Source organism: Nicotiana tabacum, chromosome 21 (genome assembly GCF_000715075.1).
Source record: "Nicotiana tabacum cultivar K326 chromosome 21, ASM71507v2, whole genome shotgun sequence".
Taxonomy (NCBI): Eukaryota; Viridiplantae; Streptophyta; class Magnoliopsida; order Solanales; family Solanaceae; genus Nicotiana; species Nicotiana tabacum.
Window position 1 is genome coordinate 67337837 of NC_134100.1, and position 16111 is coordinate 67353947.

Sequence of the window (16111 nt, forward strand, 5' to 3'; positions counted from 1 at the left end):
AGAGCCTATCCATGGCTATACAAGAGGATACTGACAAATCAGCAGGTTGTGCAAGATAAATATAGTGAAACCCAACATAGGGAATTCAGTCTTGCAAATATGATGACATCGTAATCCTTGAGAAATATTCAGATAGGAGTTGGGGTTTTAAAGGTACCGTATAAGTATTACGAAAATAAAAAAACGGTGTCACTGAGAAGACAGTAAAAATTTTTAGTTCAGAATCAACCTTACGAGCACAATGGCGTGGAGGTAAGTAATTAAGGATAATTATAGGCGAGTAAGAACATCAAAAATTGTTCCAGGTATATGATGTAATAATCTCGCAGCTTTACATGAGTCAAAGGGTCTCTCTTAAGTACTACAAAGAAACACTAGCTGAGGGAATAAGGAAGAAGGCTTCAACTTAAGCATAGTGACATAAATAAGAAATGGTCTTGTAACAACAGTCTCACAACAACATTGTATGTACTCCATAAGAAAGTGGCACATATCGTGGCTAATGAATGGGGAAGAAAAAAAATTCAAAAGATGATAGGTGAGATCATATGAGTTACAGGAAATTCCAGTATTTGTGGGCAATCAGATAAGCCATGTATTCATGCAACAAGTGGTAGAACGGCCATGAAAAGTAATTGCTTATGTTTAAATACAACTAAGAAAGCACGAGAAGAATTACTTGACCCACGATTTAGAGTTAGCTGCGGTGATTTATGCACTAAATATGTGGAGGCACTATTTGTATGGCATTCATGTTGATATCTATACGAATCATAAGAGCCTTCAATATATTTTCATTCAAAGGGAATTGAATTTACGCCAGAGGATATGGTTGGAGCTACTGACAGACTATGACGTTGATATTTTATACCATCTGGGAAGGCAAATGTAGTAGCCGACGCCCTCAGCCGTAGATCTATGGGTAGCATGTCATATTTACAGCTAGAGAAGAGTGGGATAGCCCATGAGATTCATTAGCTAGCAAGTCTTGGAGTTCGATTACTGGACTCAGGTGATACCGGAGTTACTATTCAGGACACGACAACATCCTCTTTAGTAACTGAAGTGAAGGAACGCCAGTAGGAGGATCCTGTGCTAGATCATTATAGAGATATATCCCCTCAATAGGAGAATACACCACTTGAGATTATAGGAGATGGAGTCCTCAAATATCGAGGTCTATTATGTATTCCTAATGTGGCAGGGTTGCGCCATCATGTTATGGGAGAATCTCACTATTCTCGTTATTCTATTCATCCAGGAGCGACAAAGATGTATCATGATATCGGGGAAATATACTGGTGGGACGGAATGAAGAAGGATATAGCAGAGTTTGTTGCTCAGTGCCCTAATTGTCAGCAGGTTAAGATTGAGCATAAGAAACCTGGTGGATTATTGCAGGCTATAGAGATTCCGACTTGGAAATGGGAAGTGATTAATATGGATTTCATCATAGGCTTACCTCGTGTCGTGCCCCCTTTTTCTCGTGAAATCGGGCTTCGACATGTGACAACCCTTTTAAAGGAGGTATTAAAAGAAGAGAGTCGCCACCTAACGCTTTTTAAGGTGAGTTAGGGCACCTATTTGCAAATAACTATGTTTTAACTAGTCAACGCCACCAAAGATCGGGTAAGGACTCAAGTTACCTCAAAGAGAAGGTGTTAGGAATTCCTCGAGGTCCACAACTATGGGTCCCGGCCAAACTTAAATTATATGGATTAGTCTATGTGATCAAGTAAGCAAAGAGAGTACAAAATCTAAGCATTGTATTACAAAGAGATCTTGAATAGGGAGGTGCAACTATTTTTCCGTTCTAATAGAAAAGAAAGAAAACAAAAGGGGGGGGGGGGGGGCTAAGTTTTTAGCCTAAAGGGTCACCCCGTGCAACATAAATAATATTTCGTAACTCCTTTGAGATAGGGTGTTACTCATATTATCCAGCGGGAACAGACTATCATTTCCTGCTACCCGATTACTATGTTAAAGTTGTTTACCTAAGACAGCTCTAATTCAATTCTAAGTCGTACCCGACGCGTGCACTACCCGTCCCATACCTATGGTCCAGGAGGTTTTGGACCTCTATTTGGATGGTTCTAGACCTTATATAGGCTTCTCAAAAATGCAAAACTAGGCGACAAACAAAACACATATTGGACTTCAAATATGGCAGTTAAGGGCTCAAGTTAGCCTCCACACTTAAGCAATAACTACACGCGAAACATGTTTTCATGTTAGGTCGTTTCTGAATTAAGAACCTTAAGCCCTATAAACATGATTTCTATGTGACTATGCATTAAAACATACAAGAGGTTTCAAAGGCTAGGTGCTGGTTATCTCCAAATTATATGATTGTTGCATGCTGATTTGAGATTGCAGATTTCCAGTTATTTAACCTATAGATGTTGTGTCTAGGAATGAATCACTAAGTGACAATTAAATCTATTGGAGGAAAGCCCAGAATTATTCATGCTTTCTAACAATAGCATACGTGAAACAATGTTTGAGCGATTTAACATTAACAAATTATGGCGAGTAATTATATCCTATAGGGAGGATCTCTAACGTTCAGCACTTAGATCTGATTTTATCGTCATACCTTAATCCTATAGGCATATTTTCTAGGTGACAATGGCAAATGAAATAGTCAGAATACTGTAGGCATGATTTCTAGTGAATTCTGATGCGAATTGAAATCAATGACATTTATTCTTATAAGAAGGTTTTCTAATAGCACGTAGTAGTAAGCATAATTGCAGCACTTTGAATTCATGTTTGCTAGCAGACTGTGCGTATGTGTGTGTTTCCCCTAATGGCATGATTTCTATAGTGCACATAGTGATGGAATAGCATATATATAACAAGTAAATCATTGAGTCCTATAGCCATATTATCTACCCATTTGGTATGCAAATATTAGAAATCTACCAATTCCCCACTTTACTAACACCCCAATCGTTTATACAAAGTTATTACATGCCTATTAATGAGTACGATACAAATGTTATACAAATAGTGACAATAGGCCTATGGCAGGCCTAAATGAAATATCCAGCACTGTCTGGGCCTTCAGTAATTCTCACACAGCATACCCAGACTTCTAACAAGGAGCCGTATTCATCAATACAACCCCAAAATCCAAAGAGGATCCCAAAGTCAATTCATATAATGATATTGCCAAGCATTGCATTATTTAAACCAACCGACTTAGATGTACAACAGATAATAGGATGAAAGGGGTTGAATGGGGGTAGTTTAAGTTTCAGGGAATGACTAAGAACCCAAATCCTAGTGTATCAGAGTTCAAAAGGTCCTAAAATGGACCTCGAGCAGTGCTCACACTAGGAGGTCAGCATTAAAGCCTAGGTAGCCTTGGCTTTCAGCCTGCTAAAAATAGGAAGTTCAGAATAGCATAAGTAGCAAATGAGGAGAATGGACAATGGCTGAGGGACAGAACTGGGGGTACACTTATAACCTAAAATAGACATAGCCAAGTTGAGCATACAGAGCAACTAATCAAGAAGGCCAGTAGGTTCAGCAGGATTTCCATACATAGCAAAGTATCACATAGACAATCACATTTTGAAAGAGTTGGGGAAGAAACAGGTTTGCATGGGTATACAGAGATTATCATGTACAGATTCATGATACTAAACCAATTGAGACCTAAAAGGTCCAAATTAAGCTAAGTATGCATCCTACTATCATAAGATAGACATATTAACTCTCATAAGGAAACAAGATTGCATTGAGACATGATAGGGAGCACACATTATGACAAAACCACATGTGGGAAGGGTCAGGGGAGAAACAAGTTTGTAGTCACATATGCACAATACAAACAAGTTAAAACCTAAGAGATTAGGCTAAACATACATCCTAGTGTCATGCTAATCAGTATTTAGACATGATGGGGAATGCACATTGTGACAAGCCAAATAATCACTGAAAGAACAGGATATCAGATGAACCATAGACATGCTGGGGAACATATTATCACAGAAGCAAGATCATAGAGAATGGTCTTAAGACAAATTGAAACACATTTCACAAGAAAGACAAACATTGCAGAGATTCAATGCAATGTGATATAGCAAGTTCATATCAAATAGCACATGTAGGGATTCTGGGATTGACACAATAGACTAATTAACTAAAGAAGATCTAAGTAATGCCATAAAACAAAATGGTTCAAACAAGGTAGGGAAAACAAGTTCAGGTAACTGTTAAGATCTCAGTCAATCACTAATGGGGTATGGGGATCATGTTGAGTGACACAATAGCAGGGAAACATGTCATAAATAACACAGTAAGTTCTAGCACAATGTGAAGCATTCATTATAGAGATTAAGGACAAAGCAAATAAGCATGTTTTAGGGAACATTCAGGCACCAATACACTGGCTAAACGAATTTAGTAGGGTCAGATTATCCAAGTTAGACTTAGGCAATCTCATAACTAACAACATTCGGAGGAAGTTAAATGCTAAAGAGACTAAGAACAAAGTAGAATTAACATAATCGTGCACAAAAGTAATCCAGAAAACATATTAAGCCATAGATTTCAGATGTGAGAACACATGTAAATCAAAGACACATAGGGATGAAATTGCAAAAGTCAAATGGCTTACCAGTTTAAACGGACAACAATAAAGAACAATAGATCCACAAGAACCCAGAAACCTCGATGCGTCAAAGTTCCCAAGAGCTTTGAAAGAACCCTGGGCAATGCTCGCACCAAGAGAAAGTTCGAAAAGTAGACTCTCAGTGGCCTTGGATTTCAGCCCAACACAAAACACATAACAAGATAGTGAAGGAATTAACAGAGCAAAGCTTCAAATCTTAGTGAGATTATCGATTCAATTCCTTTTTCAAAAGGGAATGGGGAGGGGTTTATATAGTGACAGAAATCGAGCAGTAAACAAGGAAAACTGTAAAAGAAAACATAAATAAGGAAGTATTAACATGCAGAATCAATAAAAATCAGATTAGGGAAAAAATAGGTAAACCCTAGTTGATAGAAATCAAAGATTAACCGGAAATCTTGGCTAATCGGACCCATATAGCCATGGTCTTGATGTATATGGGCTAGATATTGTCCAGATTCAAACAGTTGAAGTGATTGGGCAGAATCGGAGGATAGTACTTGCCATGTTTAGGCAAGTACTAAGTAATACCATGGAGCAACACCAGTAGCGGAGAAATACTTGTATGGTAAGTGAATGATGGGAGAATCCCATTATCGACGGTATTAGGGAAAGATTTGGAGAAGGCGGCGATTAGGGTTTTCTGGTGGGAGAAGGAGCATTTGAGGGCGGCTGGGTAGAGACAATGGGTCTCTAGGATTAGGGGATCGGATTTAAGAGAAGGGGTTAGTTTATTAGGGGTCGTTGATCATTTGAGATCAACGACCAAGATGAAAGAATGGTGTTGGGTGGATCGTTTAAATGGGTTACCGGTCGAGTTATTTTAAAAGGGTAATTGGGGTAATTGGGCTAATCCTTGTCCGAAAATTGGTTAGAATTGGGCTATTATTTATATGCCCAAAATTTATCAAAACAATTTATAAACAATGCTTGATAAATAAATAAAAATATTATTTATGCACTAAAATGATTAAAAATAATAACTTTGTATTATAAAATATAAAATGCTATTTTGACACAACTAATATAAATAAAGAGCATTTCTGTACAAATATAGGCTATTACTGCAAAATTACGCAAATAGCTTAAAAATATTAATGTAATTACATAAAATGAAGTAAAATATTTGAAACATGTATTATAGGTGCAAAAATAATAACTTTAAGTAGTTAAGTCATCATAAAATAATTTGAAGGAGTAATTAATAAATATTCAAGCAATTTAAATACAGAAAAATCAATTTTAAAGCTCTAAAAATTATAGGAAATTATAGAAAAATGATTGTATAGATTTGTAAACTAAATAATGATGTAAAAATGATATTTTTAAAGTATATATGTATATTTTTGGGAAATTATGAAGGCAAAATTGGGTATCAACAACTGCTCTTTTTTACCCGGGAATGATGAAAGAGTTGTCGGGTAAAGAAAATGATGACCTATTTTGGCCATATTAAATGGGTTATTGTTGATAGACTTACAAAAATATGCACATTTTCTGCCTGTCAGGACTACGTATTCAGCAGAGGATTATGCAAGGCTTTACATTAAGGAGCTAATATGACTTCATGGTGTCCCTATATCTATTATCTCAGATAGAGGTGCTCCGTTTACAGCTAATTTCTAGAGTTCCTTCCAAATAGGATAGGGGACTCACGTAAGTCTTAGTACAACATTTCATCCCTATACAGATGGTCAGGCGGAGCATACTATTCAGACACTGGAGGATATGCTACAGGCTTGTGTGATGGACTTCAGGGTAGCTGGGATGATCATCTTCCACTTATTGAGCTCGCATATAATAATAGCTATCATTCAAGCATCTAGATTACTCCATATGAAGCTATTTATGGACGGAAGTGTAGGTCACCTATCGGATGGTTCGAGGTTGGGGAAACTAAATTAGTAGGACCAGAGTTGGTACAACAGTGAGTTGAGAAGATTAAGCTTATACTATTAGCAGCTCAGAGTCGTCATAAGTCGTATGTAGATAATCGACGATGAAACTTGGAGTTTCAGGTAGATGATTGGGTATTCCTAAAGGTATCACCGATGAAAGGAGTTATGAGATTCGGTAAGAAAGGAAAGCTTAGCCCTCGGTACATTAGACCTTATAAGATCATATGTAGAGTAGGCCAGGTAGCATATGAGTTAGACTTGCCTTCCAACTTGGAGTCAACACATCCAGTCTTTCATGTGTCTATGCTCTGTAAGTGTATCGAAGATCCTTCTAGAGTCATTCCAATTGACGATGTTCAGGTCATAGAGAAACTATCATATGAGGAATCTCCCACTTCTATACTAGATAGACAGGTTCAGAGATTGAGAACTAAAGACATATCTTTGGTTAAAGTAATTTAGAGGAACAATAATGTGGAGGAGATGACTTAGGAAGCTGAAGAATACATGAAGTCTAGGTATCCTCACTTGTTTCCGCTTTCAGAGGAGGATCAGACTGAGACATCATAGCCTTAGGTACGTATATGTTACTCGATTCTTATGTTAGTTATTTTCATTGGTCGTGTGAGGCCCTTGGTGTTATTGATGATTATGGACCTGTGTGGCTTTGTATTGTTGGGTTTTCTATCGGATAAGTTGGTAGTGGTAACATTACAGAGGAGACTCTGCCAACATTTCTATAGGTCTCTGGGAGTTTAACATTCGAGGACGAATGTTTCTAGGGGGGAAGATTGTTACACCCTGTGCGTCCCAAGGTGACGTATAATGAATACGAGACTTGTTAATCATGATTTAAATGATTTTAAAGTCATAATATGACTATATATAATGTTTGGATAGAAAATATAAAGTTTGGGAAAAATCGGATTTAAGTTGCGGATAACCCAACTAAGGATTTGCTTTTTAATGAAGCTTTTTGAGAAATATATTTCATGTACTATATTAGGTCTTTTTGGGACATATTATATACCAAATTGAAGGTCTTGGAATGTAGTTTTCAACTCACTTCACCGTTCATTCGTATGACATCCGGATAAAATGATATAAGCATTGGAAGATGGGCCAATGCGAGGATGCCAAGCTAGCACCTCTTGGACTTTTCAAAAGTTGATATGTAGGTCTTAACTCGTCTCTCTATTCAATTTTTACATAGAACCCGACCATAGAACACCATAAAACCTATCCTTGAGCTCTCTAATAGGGTTTCAAAGAATACTAACATCCCGGGTACGAAATCGAGAAGCAATAACATTAGAACGATCCCTACGACGTAAGTATCATCATATCGCCTCTCTTTTTTCTTTGTAGTTCGAGTTTTGTACAGTACTTAATAGTTAAGAAATGTCTAATTTCTGTATTTAAGTGTTTAAATATCAAGGAAGTTTGATAAATTGGTTTCCTAATAGTTAGAACTCACGGGATGATGATTAGAAGCCTTGAGTTCGATTTGTTTTTTCACTTTTAGTGGACTGTTTTAGGTTGGTCGCTCGTCATTGCAGTTTCAGGCTAATTGATAGCTTGTTTATGGGGTGTAACAACAACAACAACAACCCAGTATAATCTCCACTAGTGGGGTCTGGGGAGGGTAGTTTGTATGCAGACCTTACCCCTTCCCTGGGGTAGAGAGGCTTTTTTCGATAGACCCTCGGTTCCCTTCCCCCAAGAACTCCCCACCTTGCTCTTGGGGTGACTCGAACTCATAACCTCTTGGTTGGAAGTGGAGAGTGCTTACCACTAGAGTAACCCACTTGGTTTATTGGGTGTGTTATGGTATATTTGGGGTTTTTGTTGTATTGAAGGTCTTGAATTGTAATTAGGTTGGTTTTGAGTTGCTGATTGTATTGTGTTTGTGTTTGAATCAAGTTATCGTTTGAGATACGTAATATACTAGCACCATCTAAGTCGTACATGCATTTCTTTGTTATAAATGTTGGCGCGCTAGTTATCATAAGCTTGTGGTTGAGTTGCATTGACGACTTGAGGTATGTTAAGGCTATCCCTTCTTCCCTTTTGGCATGATCCATATGATACAAAAGAAACGAGCAAGCACGCAACTTTCATAAATGATTCTATTCTTAGAAGTGCTAGGGTTGCCTATGTGATGGATTCCCCATATGTCCTACTTTCATACTGTTTATTCATGGGTATCATGACATTTCGAGAGATATTATTGACTTACTTCATTATGCATTACATCCATTTATACATGTATACTGACCCATAATCAGATGGCGTTATATACGCATATAATATATGTATATGGGGTATGGGCAAAGGTTATGGCGTTATATATGCACCACCACCTGATCAGCTGGTATATGTTGATGATTTCGCCCACAGTGGCTGAGATGGTATTATGGAATGCCCTCAGAAGCTTGATGATGTTATGTAGGCATATACATATGCATGCTATGACATTTATATGCACATGCATGACATTATAAATTTTTCATGATTCATAGAGCTATCCAGAATTACAGGTTGAGTTCTTTATTCCATGTTTCTTTAACGTCTTTTATGTACTACTTTCATTCCTTACATACTTGGTACTTTATTTGTACTGGCGTCTCTTTTGCCTGGGGACGCTGCATTTCATGCCCGCATGTCCCGATAGACAGGTTGAGAGTTCTCCTAGTATGCTATCAGCTCAGCGGAAGGTGCTTGTGCACTCCACTTGCTCCAAAGTTGCATATTTGGTCAGTATGATTTGAATATGTATTGATTGGTATGGCGGGGCCTTGTCTCGACCTTTATGACATTTATGTACTCTTAGAGGCTTTTAGATAAATGTCATGTATATGGATACTTGTATGGCCTTATAGGCCTACGTTTTGAGTATACAAATGATTATGTCGGCTTTATAGGCCCATATGTCACATGTATAAGTTTCTATATTATGTTGGGTCGTCCTATGTCTAGTATTCCCTTATATTTTATTCTCGTTATTTCATGACGGCCCTTCTAGCCCACTTACCCATGATGATATGATAAGAAAGATATGTTACGTTAGTACTCGGTTGTGTAAGAAGGCATCGGGTGCCCGTCGCGGCCCTACGGTTTGGGTCGTGACACAATCACCATCCCATAAACCCCCAACATAATAAAATCCTACTTAAACCCATTATTAAACTTTGCATGAGAGCTAGGGATGAAGTCTTACCTTGTATGTTGAAGATCTTGTGTGCTTTCCTCCTTGAATCCCCAAGATTATAGCAAGAAATGGTAGTTTAGACGTGTTTAAGCTCCCCACCTCTCTCTCTCTCTCTCTCTCTCTGTGTTTCTCTCTCTCAAAATACCAAATTTTGCCTTCTAAAATGACCCCTTAGGCCTTATATTAAAAATGGAGTCGGGTAAAATTTTTCCAAAGATAACCCTCCGAGTTAGGTCTGTGATCGCGGAATGGATCGTGAAATAGCAATGCGGTCTGCAAAATGGACCGCAGAATGGTGCTCCTTATTTGAGTTGGAACTGGATAGATCTGTGGTAGATACGTGGTCCACAAAAAGTTTTGCGGTCTGCACATTGGACCGTGTTGGGTCCAAACGCATACACAAGTATACGCGGTTGATAAGTAATAAAGTGATGAGGAAGTATCGTTTCCATGAGAACTTATGATCAACTATTGTTCAATCTAAATTATTTATAAATTTATTTCTTAAGTGGTTGTGAAGAAAATGATTGAGATTTTAATTAGTAAATTACAACGAAACTAATAAGCAAATAAGAAAATAAGATCGCAAGTAGAGGAAACAAAAACTTAGAAAGAATTCACTGAGATGAGAATATCCCGGGGTTATGGGATTAATGTCTATCCTATTGCGTTTATTGCTCCCAAACGCATACGCTAGTATATGTGATCATACAAAATCTAATGATAAGTCGAGTGTCGAACCCACAGACTTGTGTTAACTACCCAATAATTTCATCAAGAATGTTATTCAGTTGAGTCAATCAAAGTTCAAAAGTGTGATTATACTAAGTAAGAGATGTAACAAGTACTAATTAATTAGGTGGAAAATTGTTGTTGTGTATCCAGCAGAGATGAATATTCCATGGCTGTGATCGATTCACCAATTCTATTGTGTTCTAGTTAACTCTCTCACTCATACAATTTACTCACGGTTGCTAATTAATCGAATAATTGCTCTCGTAGTATTCTCCTGAATTACTACTCGCCTATTCAAAATTGATTTAATGCCTATATTCCTATGGAATCAATCTATTAAGAACGCATTAAGATTATGATATTCAATTGATCATGGTGACTAGGTATATTCCTATCCTAACCACAAATCTGCCACACTTAGAGTTAAGATCATGCCCTCTTCAATTTTCTCTAATCTAGACGTAGCTTTCCCAAGTATAGCATAGATAGTAAATAGAACCTAGCTGTTGGCCATACAATTAAGCAATTAATCACAGAATTGAAGAAACAATCATATATTAGCAAATTATAATCAAGGTTAAGTCAACTTCAAACAATAATATTCATGGCTAAATCACAACCCTAGAACTTATGGGTTTTAGCCATCCATGATAAAATCAAAACAATTTCACAAGTGTTGATTAGCTGGAAATACTAAGAAAGATGAAAACAAACTGAGAATTCTTGCTCCCAAGTGTTCTGTGTGTGTATTTTCCTCTCAAAGTGGCGTATCTCCCTCCAAAATAGGTTTAGACTTGCTTTTATACGAGTTGGGGGAATCTTGGATCGAAATAACCTTGTCACGGGCGAAGTAAGACACTTTCCCGTCACCCAGCGTCCATGATAGCGTGGGGCCCTGGCTGTGGCACTGGGAATTTTGTGCTTCTGGATATTGCGCCACAGGTAGCCCCTCACGCTAGCCTGGGCGCTACACTATGGCAATTTTTTTATTTCGTTTCCTTTTTGCTTCAATTCGTGAACCTTCGTCCGACAATGCCTCTGGATGATTCATACACATAAAAAATAATGAATTAGTACAAATTATTACATTACATATCCGAAATCTATGAAACGTGAGTAAAATGGGAGGCAGTATGCATATAAATATACATACTTTAAGCCGAATATCAACACCCCACACTTAGAATCTTGCTCTCCCTCGAGCAATGAAACTATAAGTTACACCAAACAACGTACATCTCAACTAGGGATGAGAAATTCAATTTTTCAATCAAACACTCCACCCTTGATCATGGTTGATACTGGCAATCAAGAATGAACATACAAAATTCTCATTCTTCCCGTTTTAAATATGCCCATGTATAAACATTCAATTCAACCAACTCAAACAGCCTATTGATAACCACCCTACCTCAAAAGCCAACTCGTTACCACTAAGCACTCTCAACTCGTGAACTCACCCAACAAGAGAAATTCACAACATCACCAATCCATCATGAGATCATGTTCCCTCGCCAACAAATAAGAGAGTGAATATAGAAATAGCCCACACATTCAAATATGACTTTGAACATAAATTAAGGACATCAAACAATCGAACAAAAGTCGCTCACTCTCACAAAGAAATTTGTGTGCATCCCGTGGTCGTACCATAAGCTTGCCCATAATGTACGTCTCTACTAATCTAAGCTAGCCAAGTCTAGGATCAATTAGGACTTTATAGGTTGTAATATAGGCTAAGGGATGGGTAGGATATATTTAGGAATAGTGACTAACCCTCCTAAGTAGTTTAATACACTACACTAAAAAATCGAGCACTTATTCTTCTCAATCAATTCACAGACCACGAACTATACATAACATAGCCCTTTCTTCAATTAAGCATTTCTACATCCACACTAGCACGAATTAGTAAGATTAGGAGGTGTGTGTTTTTCTTCCTCTTGACTATCAACATTATTTGTATATTTTGTTTTCTTTAAATTTTCTTTTCTATTTTTATTTCTACACACACTCCATACATTAAGGTTCATCGGCTAGTGGCCTTTTTCACAACTTAGTGCACCTTATGGGCCCTTCTATGGTTCCACTTGAAAGCTATTTCCCAATCGCTCACCTTACTTCTTTTAGCGACTAAGTGCCTTTGGCAGTAAAAGTTCAACAAGCTTAAATTAAGAACAAAATAGGGTTATGGCTTGTATTGTGAGTGCCAAAGAAAAGGTCTATAGGCTCAAAGGGGCTAGTAAGGGGAAAATTTTATTTGTAACTGACAAGAACATCTATGATCAAGCAAAGAACTGCGTACATCATCTTCTAGACAAGCACAACTTAATGATTTCACTTAGATTAACACACGGGGCAAGTTCTAGACTACACCAGATAGCATTGAATAACACAAATCCTCACACACACATTGCACATGACTCAATCAAGATAGTATTGTTTAACTCTCACGTAAAGCAAGCACATATAGTTGAGAAATTTGTAGCAATAATGCACTTGGTGATATACAAGTCAAACAACTGAGAACATACGTCACAAAGTAGGCTATTTATATTACTTAGGCATCACATTTCAAATCAAATATAATAGGAAGACATAGAGCATGCCATATCCTAATATGCCAGCACCAAACATGTCAACATGTATCTTAGAGAAACTCAGTTTTTCTTCCTACCCTAGTCCTAAAAAGGTAAAAACAAAATACCTGGTTCAGGCTACACCATTGGAAAAGAACCAGTGCCCAAAAAGAACTAAGGGATACTACCTAACTATCCTAATAAAATAAACGAAAATCTTTTTGGTGTTTTTAATCGGACTTTAATCCCTCAAGAAAGCTGTCCAAGAGATCCATCGACGGGAAAAGCCTGAGCTTTTTATGATTTTTCTCTATTTTTGTTTTTTTGAATCTAGACTACTACTAACCGCAAGTTCTAGAAATGACTAATGAAAAAGAAAAAAAATTTCATACGACTTCATTCAGAAAGCAGTTAACCCACCCACACTTACGACATGCATAGTCCTCGATGCATGAGCAGAGAGAAAAATATCAAAACAATCGTGAGAAATACTCCCTGGGACCCTCTAGGGATAATCTAGCACATGATCCTATATATTAAGGGTCGGGATGACCTCACACTTAAGCTCAAACATGCTCCTCAGCTTCAACTCCGGGTACTCAGACTTCCCCTAATCTGCAAAACAAAAACAAAACAAAACAAAACGTGACACTTAAAAAATAAAAAAAAATAAAAAAAAATAAATTACAGGCTGGGTTTCCTTCCAACAAGCGCCTTATTTATAGTCGTGGCACGACTCTGCTACTCTGGTCAAGATGGGTCCTTTCTCTTCTTATTTATCCCATGAAGTTTAGCCTTTTTGCACGCTCTAGGAAGGTCTCCTCTTTAATCTCTGGCTCTTTTCTCAATCGTCTTTACACACTCAACTTGCAACATCACCTCCTCTATCTCAGTTTTTCCATCTGGATCACTACAATTCACGTAATGGCTCTGCTCTTTCCCCTTCAGTTCCATCACAGTAATGATGCACAAGTCCTCATAATGTTTAGGGAGCTTAAGTGCCTTATACACATTAAAAGTGATTTCCTCATCATCAACTCTCATCTTCAACTTTCCTTCTCTCACATCAATAATCGCTCCAATAGTAGCTAAGAACGGTCACCCTAAAATAATGTGCACTTCCTCATCCGCCTCGTAATCAAGAACAACAAAATCAGCATGAATAATAAACTTTACCACTCGGACTAACACATCCTCAATAATTTCTTCTGGCATCACTAGTGACCTATCTGCCAACTACAAAGTGATTGTAGTCGGTCTAAGGACCCTTAATCCAAGTTGCTTGAACAAAGATGATGGCATCAAATTTATAGTAGCCCCTAAATCACATAGGGCTCTACCAACTTCTTGATTCCCAAGAGACAGAGGAATTGTGAAACTCCCAGGATCCTTCAACTTAGGAAGAAGTTTACTCTGAACTCTAGCATTGCATTCTTTAGTAAGTTCAACTGTTTCAAACTTTGCATGTCTTCGTTTGTTTGCCACAATACATTTGAGATAATTTGCATACTTAGGAACTCCCTGCAAAATTTCCACCAAAGGAAAATTCACAAGCACTTGGTTCAAAATATCTAAGAATTTCTTGTACTTAGCATCATCTTTTTGCTTCTACAGTCTTTGTGGAAACGGAGGTGGTGGCCTTGTCATAATTACTTGCTCTGATCTTTCACTTTCTTTCTCATTCTTCTCAACTGGCTTAGGAACCAATTCTCTTTCAGGCCTCGCCGTATACTTCTTTTTCCTTGGAACTTCTTCTAAGACTCTTCCATTTCTCAAGGCAACCGCATTGACTTGAGCCTTAGGATTAGGCTCAGCATCACTAGGAAGAGCCCCAAGTGGCCGATTATTTTGCACACTGGTAAGTTGCCCCATTTGTCGCTCAAAATTCTGAATAGCTGCTAAGTGGGCTACTGCGCAGCCATATATTTCTTTATCATCTCCTCAATGTGACTCGTCGATTTCGTAGGTTGTTTAGCTTGCAGTAGTCTATATTGCTGCTCAGGAGCTTGTGGCCTGTACTAATTCTGAGCACCTTGATTTCCACCCCAAGAAACGTTTGGGTGGTTTCTCCAGTTAGGATTATAAGTGTCCCCATACTAATTTTCATGGACTCGATTTGCATTACCCACAAACTATACAGACTCTAGATTTGCTGGGCATAGATTGCTCATGTGACCTTCTCCACAGACTTTACAAAATATCTGAACCTACTACACTGGCTGAGCTTGTTGCTTATTAATGACCAAGGTCATCTTATTGACTTGGTTGGCCAAGGTGGCAACCTGCGCTGATAATGCAGAAATAACGTCTAACTCGAGGACCCCTGCAGATTTTTGAACTGTGTCTCTGCCCATATCTCCTTGCCAATCAGGTTTACTTTTGGAGAATTTGTTGAATAATGCATAAATTTCATCGAAGCGTTTCTCCAACAATTGACCTCTCGCTGCAGCGTCCACCACATTTTTTGTCTCTAGATGTAACCCTTCTATGAATGTATGAGCCAACACTTCATTTGTCTAGTTGTGATGAGGAAAATCTCTGAGCAGCCCCTTGAGCCTCTCCCAAGTTGAATATAAAAACTCCCCTGATTTCTGTTTAAAGGCTACTATCTTGCTTCTAATCTTTGCAGTTTTGCCTGATGGGAAGAATCGTGCCAAACATTTCATAGCCAGATCATTCCTTGTTGTAATAGAATTATTTAGTTCCTCCTTCAACCACCGCGTTGCTTCGCCCAATAGAGAAAATAGCAACAGTGTGAGACTCACATCGTCTGGAGTGACTCCGTTAGTGATATAAGTATCACTAATCTCCAAGAATTTTACAATATGTTGTTGTGGATCCTCGTATGGAAGACCCATAAATTGACGGCTTGCATGTAGTAACCGGATCATGCTCAGTTTTAGCTCAAAGAGCCAAGTGATTCTAGGCTTCATAATGTTGGAGGTGATTAGCAATACTGGGCATCGCCACATCCTGAACAACCATATGTTGCTCATCTTCCATGTTCACAGGTAATTGAACAAGTACATGAAGATTATCTATATCC

At 38.0% G+C, this 16111-nt stretch overlaps 1 non-coding gene across 1 annotated transcript; it reads left to right on the forward strand.

The window, feature by feature from the left end:
* The first annotated feature begins 15582 nt into the window (after window positions 1-15582).
* Window positions 15583-15689, forward strand: LOC142175581 (small nucleolar RNA R71). Its single transcript, XR_012704690.1, has one exon. It is a non-coding gene; the product is annotated as a small nucleolar RNA R71 (small nucleolar RNA).
* The last annotated feature ends 422 nt before the right edge of the window (window positions 15690-16111 follow it).